At 42.8% G+C, this 14,266-nt stretch overlaps 1 long non-coding RNA gene across 1 annotated transcript; it reads left to right on the top strand.

Annotated features, from left to right (window-relative positions):
- Positions 1-49: 49 nt before the first annotated feature.
- Positions 50-14,058, top strand: LOC138407182 (uncharacterized). Its single transcript, XR_011240590.1, has 2 exons — positions 50-275; positions 11,777-14,058. It is a non-coding gene; the product is annotated as an uncharacterized lncRNA (long non-coding RNA).
- The last annotated feature ends 208 nt before the right edge of the window (positions 14,059-14,266 follow it).

Raw genomic sequence — 14,266 nt, 5'->3', positions numbered from 1 at the left:
GCCATTGGTCCAGAGCACCGGGAGCGGAGGCGCCTCCTTCGCTTCGGCCGTGCGCAAGAATGTGAGTGCGGCGCACTGTTCATAATTTTCAGCAGCCAGAGGAGGGGGGGTCGGTGGTGGGGAGGGGGCATTAAGTAACAAATTGTTCTAAAGATCTTCTGTCTCTTTTTTTTTTTTCGCTCGTCATCGAGTTGCACGAAAGCGCAGTGAGGAGAACGTGCACATTCTGCTTCCTCTATGAAAAACAGAGAGAGAGAGAGAGGGCTGAATGTCTGGTGAGTCCACACCAACTTTTACATGTGGCTGGCAGCCGAGGACACTTTCAAGTAAATAAGGCAAAATATGATGTGTAAGTTTCCAACACTAATAGTGAAGAGAAGTCTATTCGGGAGAATCATCTGAAAACACAACAGGTTGAATTACTGGCAGTTTGATTTCAGGCTTCATATTAATTACATCTTTTGTTACCTTCTTTCCATTAATGTTTCCAGAGGTTTGTTTTTCTATCTAAGTAGCACAGATAATAAGATTATTAGTACTTTATTGTGGAAATACTTGTGTTAACTGAGCTCACGTGTGTCTGCATTTGATGTAACAAACACAGCAGCAGTGTTATGTTTGACTTTAAGAGCAGGGATAAATCATCTCATTGTGTCTCATATGGTCCCTAACCCTAACCTTAAAGCCCACCGATGATAATGTATAAGATACCAATGCTACACATGTTCTCCTTCTAAAAAGGCCACCGGGTTTATAGTGAATGTTTCCGCACTAAGCAACGTAAGGGAACCTTTACAATGTATGTTTTGATTCTAACGAGTTCTGAAGCTTGATTCATTATTTAAAAGTTGGGCAGAGGAAGGCAAATGACAGGAAGTGATGCAACCTATTGGTCCTGCAGTGACAACAACATATCCCGTGATATTCTCTCTGACATGTAGAAAAAAGGGAGCATGACATGTTTTACATTTGTCATCTTTGTTCTTCCTCTTTTTGCATCCGCATTGATATCTTTGCAGTTGGACTTCACAGAGGACAACGCCACACAAAGCGCTGTCTCTCTCTCTCTCTCTCTCTGTCCCTCTCTCTGGTTCTCAGGTTGTGTGGTGGAGGCAGAGGAACTCAAGGTTCTGTATGGTTGGGAAATAGAGCGCAAGTAATCTGGAGCGCACATCTTCCAACCCCCACCACCCCCCCCCCCCCCGCTCGGGCTACGGCATTAAATCAATATTCCGCAAAGCTTTCTCTTGTTTTCACATTCACTTGACTGCTGCCGTGAGGCGCCGTGAGGGCCGAGCAGCCGCTCCCCTGATTTTTGTGGCACTCGGACTCCCCCCCACTTCATCCTTCTTCCTCCTCTTCCTCCTCCTCCTCCTCCCTTCACTTCATGGCAGACACCCTCGTTTGGATGGCTCCAAGGCAATGCACCCATTCCATTTGTCTCATGCGTTAATGGGGACGCGGCAGGAATAAGGCAAATGCGTTATCTAGACACAAAACATTATCTCCACCTCGCTCCCCCAACACCGTGAAACAATGATTATTAAATGCTTGAGGAGTTTGTTCAGAGGTTTCGAGTCATGTCGTCACACTTAAGGAACATGAAATGTTTCACAACACCCTCTGCACTAGATTTTAAAAAATGTTTCTCTTTGACCCAAGATGATGCTTCCTCTTTTCTTTGCTACTTGCAAGCACTTTCAGTACCGTCTTGCCTGTCGCCCCAGGGGGAGTATGGCTAACGGCTTTAAGACTGGACGTGTGACATTAGCATTTTTTTTTTCTTAACCAGAAACCAGCCCAGCACTTCTTTTTTAAGATTTTAAATCCCGTCGTGCTGCATCATCCCGGTGTACAATGCTGGTTGTACATTCACACACTCCAGTCGCTCACACTCCGTCATTATAAAAGCAAAACCCTGCATCTGCAAAATGGGTCATACACTGCAGTCACTTTATCTCAGCGAATGCATTGTGCTCGAGTGGTAGAAGTGCGCATGTGTGATTACACATCAAAGCGAAAGACTAAATATTAGAGCGAGAGTCTTCGCTGAAACAGGACTTGAGCAAGTGGAAGCGTTTGGCGTTTCCGGGGGGTTGCAAGCTTGTGTGATATTGTAACCAAAACCTAAATCTGTCTTTAATACCTTTAAACAAGAGGAAGGTGCTCTTGCTCTAGAATAAACTCCAGGAGAATCTTTTTTTCCATTCCACTGCAGTGCTCCTTTACAGCTTATATTCCAGCAATTTCAACCCATCATTTGAACACACAGGATTTGCACGGAACACAGAAAAACCATCCGTTCCTCGGGTTGTGTATGAGGATACACAGACAGGCTAATAGGAAGACTCACACACACACACACTCACACACACACACTTGCTGATATTTTCACACTGCGGAGTGATTTTGAGCTGTGGGGTTCAAAGCCTTGCCAGTCAAAGGAGGGAGACAGCTCCATGCTGCCGTCTTATAGAACCATCAGTGCGCAGGCTAATCTGCGGCGCGTTCCAGCCCTATATTTAGACCAATGTTTTGTGAACACTTAGCATAATTCGCTGAGACGAAAGGAGCTTTTGGGAGCTGTTAACCTCGTCTCTTTAAGACTCAATTGGAGTTTTTCAGACGCTCTCTCCAAAAAAGCACCTGTTCTCGCCTTTGTCGTCTCGTGAAACGCTCTCGGGTTCAATGAGTGAAATAGTTTGTGGTGAATGGAGATGGTGCTGCAGTGTGACACTGAGGACAAGTTGTAAATGTGAGGAGGTGGTGGATTCTTTCAGCTGCTCATGAGGGAAATGGTATTAAGGGAAATCAATTCCTAAAAAAACAGCATGAACGTTTGGTTTTTAAAGGTTCTCTCACTGGCTCATCACTAATCTTTATTGTCATCATCACCGTCTCATCTTCATCGTCGTGTGGCATCCCTTCCCACTGATCACGTCCTCATGAATTTAAAGGGAACATTTTCCTGGAATAACACTACACCTGGTTATAATTCAGTCCCATTTATTACTATCCAGGGAGTACAGCTGGCTAAGTCTGTGCGCGTGTGTGTGTGTGTATGTGTCTGAGAGAGAGAGTGTGTGTACCAAATGCTCTGATCAGGTCCAGGTGAGCCAGGGGGAGTTGGTCATACTAAAAGCCTGTACCTCCATCTGCTGTGTGGCCTGCACAAAACACACACACACACACACACACACACACACACACACACACACACGATGGACTGTCTGGTTCAAAAGCCTGTCCCTCAAGCATTGAACACTATACGCTCTGGCCACAGAAACACGCCACACTGGGGGCCTGCATGGCATCTGCCTCCCAGCACCCGGAGCCAAGGCATGGGGCCGAGGGAGGGGCTTGGGGCCGAGATAAGCCTTTCCTCCCCTGGTCACTGCAACGCCGTGGGGACCGGACAGGCCTGGAGCCTCAGCTGAGCACCGCTGATAATATCCACATGAGTGTGTGTGGTTGGATAGATGGGTGTGTGTTGAGAAGGAGAAGCTTGGGATGTGTGTGCGTGTAGGATGTGTTGCATGTTTGTCCAAACAGGCGTTTATCACAGCTAAGACAAAAAAGGCATGTCTCCGAAGTATTAAAAGTTGCAAAGTTTGGTGCCAAATGTTCACACAAGTGTGTACAGACGTGTTTCCTCAAGAGGAATGTCCTCGCTTTCAGGGAATCAAATGGAACAACACAAGAAAAAAATTTACATACTTGCAAATAAAATAAAATCTGACATTGTGATTATGATTAGTTATTTTCCAAAGAAACTAACCATGGACTCATCTGCCTATTTAGAGTGTTGGCGTCCTCCTGCACGAGAGACCAATAAAATTATCCAATTTCCAGATTGTCATAAGGAAATGAAATTTTACAACAACTGAGTGGGAACCCTCTGTGAGGCGGAGAAAGACAAAGCTTGTAATAAGTACAGTACATTACATTTGACAATGGCATGAAACAATGCTGCTTCCACAATGGTGCTCATTGTATTTTCTTTTTCTGTCTTCGTGTCTTCTTTTTTTCCCCCTGTACACTCACTTGCGGTGTAAGATTAATTGCTGTGCCGCTAACTGCAAATCAATCTGTTCATGTTCACTCGCTCAAATTCATTGTTTATTTAACATGAGCGTAATCTAGTCTTTTGTCGAACGACAGCAAACTGTCCTGCTTTTGTTCAGCAGCACTGACCTTATCATTTTAACTTGTCATATTGGAATAGTCATTTACTCATCATGTTAGGAGTCGCCTCACGTAACGACCCAGTGAAGCAAATTAAATTAATTCCTGGTTACTTTTAATTGTGTTGATGTTTCAAGTAACAGCACATGACAAAAAGAGGTCTGCATGAAGACAGAAACACTAATTGGTAAAAAAAAAAGTTTTTAAGATGGAATGGATGATTCTGTGTCGTACATATATTGCCTTAATATTACAACACTGGATAGGATGAGGACCTGATCTCTTTTACCTGAAGAGGCTGAGCAGTATTTCATGAACGTGTATCATTTTTACATCAGCTAATCATTAAGCATCGATTTTGAGTAAGTAAATCTACTCATTATTTTAGAAGCTTTGTGTTTTGGAGTGGAAAAATTTCTCCTTTATCCTCATAGCAAAGACTGACTGACTGAAGGTCTTTTGTGGAAGGAAGCAATTGAGTTTATTGTAAATGTGGGTTTTGAATATCAGAAACATCAGCACCAACGATACCAATGCTGTGAGGAATTAGTTAGTTCTGGACTTGTTTTAAAGGTCCAGTGTGTAAGATTTAGGTGAAAGGGAACTATTGGCAGAAATTTAATGAAGAATAATCCTCATGATGTTTTCACTAGTTCGTTTTCTTTACCCCTGAAAAGGACCTTTATTTAAATACTTTATATTACATCGAGGGCCAAAGAAGAATCCATTCGATTTTAGAGAATGAATTCATGGATTTTGATGAAAAAGAAACAGGCAAGTAAGAGGGACTGGCATTCACGAGTGTGTACAATTTAGATCTAGTGAATTTAAATGTGGTTTTACAAGGGAACTGTTGCTTCTTGGCAGATTTACTAACTCAGCTAGTCAGAGTGTCATCATGGTCGACTCTCTGGTGTCCCATTAGCCTGAGAGTCCAGGTTGTTTAATTCATTTATAGATGATTTTCATGTCTGCTCCTACTTCCTGTTGCTGGCCATTGTACTGTACGGCAAAGAAAATGAAAATAAGTCTCTCTGCTATTCCTCAGACAGACGCTTTAATGAGTGACAGATACAGACCTCACCACCATAGACCCATGGTGTTCATGGTTTGATCCTCTGTTCCTGCTTGTGGAAAAGTTCACCGCCTTCCTCAGACGTTTTTTACTTCTAATTGTGTGATGAATAGTGACTGTGCTGCAGCCTGGTTGGGAGACTTGCCATATCAAATGAAGAACTAGCGAACATGGTGTAACGTACCATAGCTTGTCGTGTGTGCAGCGCTCGGAGTAGGAGCATGTGTTTTGACAGGGGGAGAGAGAGCGAGTGGGAGAGAGACATGGACGCAGGGAGAAATACCCAGAGATCCAGGTCAGCTGTGAGGCCTCAGCTGGAGTGGAGGGCTACACCTGTCAGTGCCCGGGGGCCTCTCTCTCTCTCTCTCTCTCTCTCTCTTTCTTTCGTCTCTCACTTTCTGTCCAGCTGGACGTGCAGGAGCCTCTCCACCTCCCCCTCTTAACCCAGCCTCCTCCTCCCGGATCCAGGCCAGTTCAGCCCAGCCATGCGTGGTCATCTCTGGGAATTCATTCCGGATGCTTCCTGTTCATTGCATCCCCTCTTCTCTCTCTTCCTCTTTTTTCTATATCTGTCACTCCACCCACACAACTATATGTCTTCCTCTTTACTATGTGTCCCATCAACAAGCTCTATTTTCTCACACACATGCTGACACGCACTTCTTTTTTTGTTCCACATTTTAATGTCTGATGGCACAAATGTGGATATTTTGCAAAACATACTATCTATCGATCTATCTATTTGATCTATCTATCTGTCTATCTATCCATCTATCTATCTATCCATCTATCTATAGTATCTATCTATCTATGTATCCATCTATGTATCTATCTATCTATCTATCTATCTATGTATCCATCTATCTATCTATCTATCTATCGATATCCAAATGCTGTCGGTGACTTACCTGGGTTTACACCTGGAGTATTGTTATATCCCTAACACCAGCTACGTGTTTTTTTGTCTTCCTGTCAGACCCTGACAGAAAGGAGCAGCTTATTTTGTCTGCAAAAAGACAATGGCACGAAATCCCTGAGATTTCCTTTTGGTTCTAAAGTTTCAGCAGGAACCACTGAGACGCACACAACACATTCCTACAACACTGCAGACTCCTGCTGTGCATCCAAAGCTGCCTCTCAGCACAGGCGGTGGAGACGGCAGCTGGGAACATTAAAATGCTCCTACAAGCATCCTCTTTATTCTCATATTGTGTCTGTAGCCTATTTTCCCCCAAAGTGTATCTGCACTGTAAAATTAAAGAGCTACAGTATTCCTACAGTATTGACGTGTGCAGACAAAGCAAAATGCCACTTTATCCCTGATGTATACGATATGTTTGTCTATGCGGGACTATATTTTACTGGTATGATGTTACAGTATATTCCAGATTTACTAATAGTCTGGTGTCAAACCATTTCTGTAGTCAAGGTATTAAATAACGACAAACTAAATATTATTTTATTAGGTTTTGTGGTAATATCTGTCTGTGTCATAATAAGTGCCTGAAAAAAAATCAAAAATAGTTCTCAAGTTTGGGTCAAAAGTCAGAAAAGAAATACATGTGAACCCAATTCAGACATGGTGTTAAATATTTTATGTTTAAGTAGAGCATTTATCACAGGTCGTTTAAAATAAGTTTTAATTTATTTAAATTTCACAGTTACTATTGAGCAGTTTATACATAATGTCACCATAGCTGTTTTCAGAACAGGAGATTCTTCAGTCAGACGTGTTCACAACAACAGAAAGATTTCTGGAGCATTCAGGTGAGGAGTCGATAAAGAGATGATGTGTTGTTTTTTCACAGGAAATCAACACTGGAGCCTTGAGTTGACATCTTCCTCATCATCTTCTACGTGCATGGCACTTCTTTTTCATCCTGAGATATTTGTTGTCTTTTTGTTTAGAAATGGTTAGACATGGTTTAGAAACTAGAGTTTTTGCTTGGGGGCAACCCGGAGGAACTGCAACTGACTTAGACATTTGTGTTCTCACATACAGCCCATAATTTCAGGAGATTATCCAGAGTTCAGTGCATGTCTGAAAGCAGCAGATTTGATGCCCCGTGCAAGATTATAGCCTCTAGCTAATTCATATCTCTAGTCCCTTGGCAGGTCAGAACAGGACAATGTCAAACATTACAGAGTTCTGCAATATACAAAGTTACACACAGAAGAGCACACAACACAAATCTACACACAAAAGCCCATCACAGATGCTTGTCAAATAAAATAAAAGCAACTCGCGAGGACCATCGGGTCGATGTCAAAATCACTGAGCAGCTTTTAACAGAGTTTTAAGAAGTTTTTGAAAGTGCTGATGAAGCTGCAGCTCCTTACTTCATCAGGTCGTGTTTCATTGGTGGCAGCAGAGGGAAATAAAATCAGGGTTCAGTCAAAAGATGAAATCATTAAAGACAACCTCTGCACTGTAATGGTCATTTAATGAAAGTGAAAGAAGCAGCTGTGTCTGGTCCAACTTTCTCTCAAGAATAACAGATTCCAGGTCAGATTATACTTGAATTATATTTATTTTTGTTGAAACTCTAATTTCTTATTCAAATGTGAACTCTGTAAATGCTCAAATTGTTTTAATGGTTAACATTCATTCTTAATATTCAGCCTTGAAGGTTATGGTATGTTATTTTTCAGAAAACACTTTATTATTTATTAAGGAAGCACAGAAATTATATGCAACCTGACTTACCATTTATTTCAGGCTGTTCCAAAGTCCATAAATTCCTGCTATAAACAGAAATGCCAAAAAAGAGTGTTCTCGCTCCGTCCTTGTAGCCAGAATAGTTTTATATTTATAGCTACTCCTGCAATTTTCTTTCTCATAATTGCGAATGTGTAAAAAGATATTAGGTGCACATGATGAAACAAAAGATAACAGTAACGGGCACGGCTGAAAAGTAATAGCAGTCAACTGGTAACCTGTAATAAAGTGTGGAGCATTAAAACGTGGACATGGTTTAATGCCCTGAAGCTTGTTCCGTGATACAATTGATTGTCAGATAAATGGCCGGTGCTGGCTTTAAAAGTAAAACATTAACCGTAACGTCGGTATTTTTTCTTCTTGCTGGATACCTTAAAGATGTCCTGGGTAGTTTATGCTGCGAGGCACACGCTTGTAAAAAAAATCTGCCATTTAACCTCGCTGAATATCCATTTTGTCCTGCAGCAAGATGGTGCAGAGGGTTGAATAACAGCGAGCTTATTCTCCCGCTGCACTCACACCACATCCTATCTTACACGCAGGCTCCTGAATTATTCAACTGTTTTTACCTGTGAGGCAAGCAGGGCCGTTAAGGGCTGCCCCAGTATGATCTATAATTAAATATAATGCAACATAAAAGTGCATAAGACATGAGACTACGGTTTGGACAAGTCACTCAGACTTCCTCCTAAATCCACTCTATGTCGGTTCATATGCTGACTGCAGCTGTTTATATTTTTGACTATTTATTTTACAAGCGTTTTCAGCCTCTTCAGCTGCTGTAATGTTTTTCCTTATTTGCTTGGCTACTCTCTGACTAAGAGGTCTTGAATCTTTGCTCTCAGCAGTTGACATTTGGAGGGCAATAAGATCATGTCATGTTTGATTGTGCCATTATGGTCTTGCTGTTCTCTAAGTACACAGCATCGCACCCAATAGGGCCCCTGTCTCTTGCAGCATGTTTGCTTTGTTCCCCCTCGCAGCTCGATCATGGAGCCTCCTCGGAGCTCACACTCTGAAATAATCCAGCTGTGCATTTACAAATAAGACCAGAACAGAACCATTTACAGTCTCCCCTAAATTGACCATTCGGGAGACATAAAACCCAGCATCCGTCCATTGTTTCCAGCAAGTGTCCGACTCTCCCGGAGGAGATTATTATATTTTTTTTGCAAACAATTACCTCAACCACAGCCACACAGAAACTGACACGCTGCCCAAAGTTTAGGATAAAGGACGTGTTTACAGATATGCTTTGAATCTACTCTGAAGTCATCTTTGTGTCAGACTGTGAGTGGGAGAAAAATGTTACTTAGCAAAATCAGACGGTAATAGACTTATATGGAAATCTCAGTGACAGTTGAAGGCCTTAACCTTGCATACACACATATACACAAACACACCACAGTGGGATCCTCACATCTGTCCAAATGTGAACGGTAATATCTCCACCTTGCAGGCGGCTGTGGGGAGGGAAGGCTTAGCGGCTCGCTCACTTTCTTCCTTCACTGGCTGTGAAGTGGAGTCTGAGGTGTCAGGAGTTTTTTTTCCATCCCCCTCTATTTTGCTCCCCCCGTCCTTTCTCTCCCTCTCTCTCTCACTCTGTCTTTTCATGGCAAATATGTCTCTATAGTGGCAGAGTCTGTACTTTACAGGGAACACTGCGAGTGCCTGATAAGGGGCTGAAAGCAGATATATACATCCTGGAGTGAGCTGCAGATACGCAGTCAGGGAGAAGGTAAACAGATCACATACATTATGTTTGCAGGATTTACATGTGACACATAATACCGAGGTTTTAGCATATTAGGGTGAGTGGCTAACTTCTTTCTTTGCACCTAAAAAGCAGAGACAGGATCGTAAATTGCTTGCTATGATAAATCGCGGCAAATAAAAGGTGCAGCGTCGTGTCTCATTTTGCTCCCATACAGATTGAATTGACCCATCACTGTCGTGCCAAATTATAAAAATGAATTTCATCGACCGGCAATAGAAACAGAGAGGGTGTTTATTCCCTTCAGCCATGTTCTGGGAGTATTTAGTCGAGTTGGTTGCACCACCCCCATGACAAGCCTTTACCTCTTCCCCTTTATAAAGACCCAGCAATTACTCTGGTTTGCTGACACCCTGAATACCAACACAACAATACCTCTCCTTTCTCCGCAAGAACCCCACACCCCCCTCCAAACACACACATCTTAGTACCATCCTCCCCACCCAAACACAACCGTCACACCCCCCCTTGTTCCCCTCCTCAAATACAAAGTTGCCTAGGGTTGCTATGGCTACCAAAGGAGTTCATAAATCCAAGCGCCGAGGGACTTTTCATCGCTTGAAAATTATCAGGAGGATTTTATTTTTGGGGTGGGGGGTGATGGGTGGTGATCAACGGGACATAGGGAAGAAGGATTTGGATGAAGAAGGGAGAGAGAGCGGATGAGGGAGGGAGGCGGCCTGTCCCTCTCCTCTCACCACGTGGCCCGGTCACAGAAAACAGATGGTGGCGTGTGGCACCGCCGTGCCACAGCGGAAATCTTGTGTGCACCGCTGCCATAAGGAGGCAGGTTAGTGGGAGATTTGGGGTGACAGTGTTTGGCATGGGCTACAAAGTGAAGGTGCAGGGAGGGAAAGAGAGCTCAGTGCCTCGGGCTGACACAGGGGTAAGCTGCTGTTATGTTCCTGTCTCTGTGATTTAGTGGCCATGTGGTGCAGGAAGTGGAAAGCAATGGCTGCTCTCAGGTTCAGGGTTTCAGCACCGCGGCTCGCTGCGTCTCACTGTGCATTTTTGTTTGGATGATAAACTACAACAATCATTTTGTCCTCAGTGATCAAATACTTTGTATTCACACTTTTACTCATCGATCTATTTCTCCCCATGAACCAAAATGTAGCTTAACAAATAATTTCTTTATGTCTGTGCTCAACTCTTGAATTCTGCAGTTAAGTTTTCACCTCCACCAAAGATGTTGTTTTTAATTCGTTTTGTTGTTGTTTGATTTAAAGAAAACCTACTGAATCCATTTCCATCAAATTTTGCAGAGGGGAACACCGTAACCCAAAGATATTTCTTATTACTGCAGTTGGTAATACTTGAAAAGCTATTGCATAATTTATGCAAAACATGCAATCAATGCACGCAAACGCCTCCCCCTCATCAAAGCTATGCCCCCAAAAAACATGAACATCCACTGCCTGACAAAAGCTAGAAGCTGACTTTTCTGTGACTTGCATGCTAACTGATTATCATCCCTGCTTGAGCAGCGTATGACTCTCCAGCTGAAGGCTCCAGTCATATGCAGTGAGAGCACAGGCATGTCGGTCAGTGACAGACAGGGACACCAGCAAATCATTTAATTTGCCCAAATAAAATAATTAGTTGTGATTATTTCCTTCCTCTGAGGGCACAGACACCAGCCTTTTTTCCCCAGACAACTTTATTTATGGACAGTTTTTGAGATGTGAAGTAGACAACCAAGATAAAAAGCATCTAAAAAAACAACTTAACCTTTAACACAGGATGTTAGCTTTAACGGATGTGTGCACCCTCAGTGCTTTTCTAGTTATCAGATATGAAAACACAACTATTAGGAAGCTATTACCAAGGTGAGCATGTTTCCACTAAAAACTACGTACCACTGAATCCCATTTGATGTGCTTTACAGCACAAAGAAAACTGGTTTGTGACACAAAACAAAAACACATTTCTGATATACTTTAACTGCAGTGTTACAATATTTAATGTCAGAACTTGTTTATCCTCAATCAAGGGTTTCTAATCTGCTTTTATTCTTTTTCAGGGTCATCAAAGTAAAGCCAGGGAGCAGAGAGGAGGAGTAACAACATCGTGTTTGTGACATGAAGTGATGATTTCTTGACTCTGAGAAACACAATATGTCACATGTAGCACCTAAAAACTCCCTTGAGAACTAAAAACATTGTCTCATTACTTCGCCATAACTCAGCCGAAAATGAAAGCATAATTTGAGACTGACCCCGACCAATCATATCCATTCTGACGCCCTGCACCAGGAGATGATAGGCCAGGCTCGGTGAGAACATTGTGTGCTGGCCTAAACGTGGCGGGGTGGGGATGTGGGTGGGGTGAATGGGTTTGCTGGCGGGGCAGGGTGGAGGGATGGCGGGTTGGACCGGGGGGGTAAGCGAGGGGTCATCTACTGGAATATTACTACACACATCACGACACGCTGCATCCGTCTGTCTCCCTCCCTATTGCTGTCACATGCAATAGTCATGCACACTTTAGTCTCCATCAGCAGTCTGTGACTTCTGCACACATGTACATAAACTAACGGCATAATCACCTCGAAAAAACATGAAAGACAAAACTGAAGTCTTTGATCCACAGCCTCACACACAAACACATATATCTACGCCAGCTTTCCAGCACACCCGCACTTTATGTACCAATATACTCCTAAACATACACACAGACGCCCCAGCCTTCTCAATCCATGGCCTGGAAGAAAGGAGCCAGTGTGCAGCAGTGCAGCCGGCAGACAAGGGCAGGGCCGGGGTTCTGCAGGGGCACATGTGTGTGAGAGACAGTGTGTGTTGGGAGGGCTTGGAAATGTGGGTAGGTTTTGGGAGGGGCCCAGGCCTATATGTCTGTAATGCATTTAAGTAAATAGACAGAGTCGCAAATAGGAACTAAGGCGTTCTGGGGAGTCGTATTGTGACAAACTGGGATATCTGTGGTCGCATCTACAGTACAAAGCCCTGGAAGGATGCGAGAGTCGATGCTTACAGACCAGTTTGGGAATAAATTATTGAAATCATGACTGTCTCCGTGCTAAATATAGAAGCTTGTCTAAAAGTAGCGCTCAAAGGATTTGAGAAAAAAAAACTGCCTGGAAAATGAAAACTCTGTCATTGTCTGCTCACCTTCTTGTCAGCTGAAACTCGACTGAACTTCACAGAACCGGCAAACACAGCGAGTTAATACCCGCAGGTCTGTCTCAGCCTTAAAATATAGGAGGTGTATAATCACTGGATTTCTGGGTTCACACTGCAAACTTGAGCGTAGAACTATATAGCCGATAACCTACAAAAAATTTGAGGCACTGTATTCTTCTAGCTGTAGAAATATTAACCTGTTAATTCTATAAGAAGACTAGGAGCCTGCATGTTCTCTAATCCTAATCCTTTACCCAAGTGTAGAATGAAAATTCAGTTTGCATGAACTATGTCTTTAGAATCTCTTTTTCCCCCTCGCTCTATTTTCCAAGGTGCTTCGGAGTCAGACTCTTAACCTGTCACAGCCGTGCCTCTAAACTCCAACGTTTAACTGTGATTAAGATTATGAAACCAAATCTGACTTCACTGCGTTAGGGTTTCTTTTTCATTTTAAAGCCCTTTGGCTGACACTCCTGATCCGACCGATCCAAGTGCACAGGTAGGATGTTACAGTGTTTTTGCTCAAGGACACTTCAGCAGGACTTCACTCCCACTTTGTTTGGTCTGGACTTTGGGACTTTTCATTTTGTCTTGTGAATCAAAATCTCAGAAGTGAAAGGTGCCCCAGAACTCGGTCCAGACCAATGGACCAAAATTTTATTGGCCAAAGAGAGGTGGTCTCAGGCCGGATCAAACTGAGCCATCTTTTGCAGTGTGAAGGCATTTTTTCTTGGGTAGTTTGCACCTTTGGACCAATGCAGGAAGTTGAGACAACATCACACAATAGAGGACAAAGACAGGAATGCTTGTAGATTTTCATTTTTGCTGGTTGTAACCATAATATCACAGTGGTAACAGAAGTGAAGCGATGTATTCATTTTCTCCATTCACATGCAAAGATTAATGTTTTTCTACGCACTTTTTAAAAACTGTAGTAATTGCAATAGCCAGGTCGACAACACATCAACTTCAGATGCTTGCCCACATAGGTGAGGATGACAGGAAGTCTGTATGTGTGCCTAAAGTTTACCAGATCAAATGTGAACAATGTAACACAGACATGAACCCCGGATGAACCTTGGTTCTGAACTTGGTTCTGACTTTCCAGTGTGCAAACAGCCTCATTGTGCCTCTAACATGATTAAAATGTGATTTTACAGCAACAGCCTTATCTGACTATTCACTCTTTATTCACACTGATCTATTAATCATTATTTCAAGGTACAACAGATATGATTGATTCAGTTTAATTTGTAATGTATTAAACACAAAACCTCAACATGGCCATCAATCAAACTGAATATTTTTGTACCAGGAATTTATATCTTACATCTTCCACCCATCTGAATTCATGCATTATCGGACCAGCTGTC

This window comes from Paralichthys olivaceus, chromosome 3, assembly GCF_024713975.1.
Source record: "Paralichthys olivaceus isolate ysfri-2021 chromosome 3, ASM2471397v2, whole genome shotgun sequence".
Classification (NCBI taxonomy): Eukaryota; Metazoa; Chordata; class Actinopteri; order Pleuronectiformes; family Paralichthyidae; genus Paralichthys; species Paralichthys olivaceus.
The sequence above is the reverse complement of the archived record's forward strand: the minus strand, read 5'-3'. Positions and strand labels throughout refer to the sequence as shown.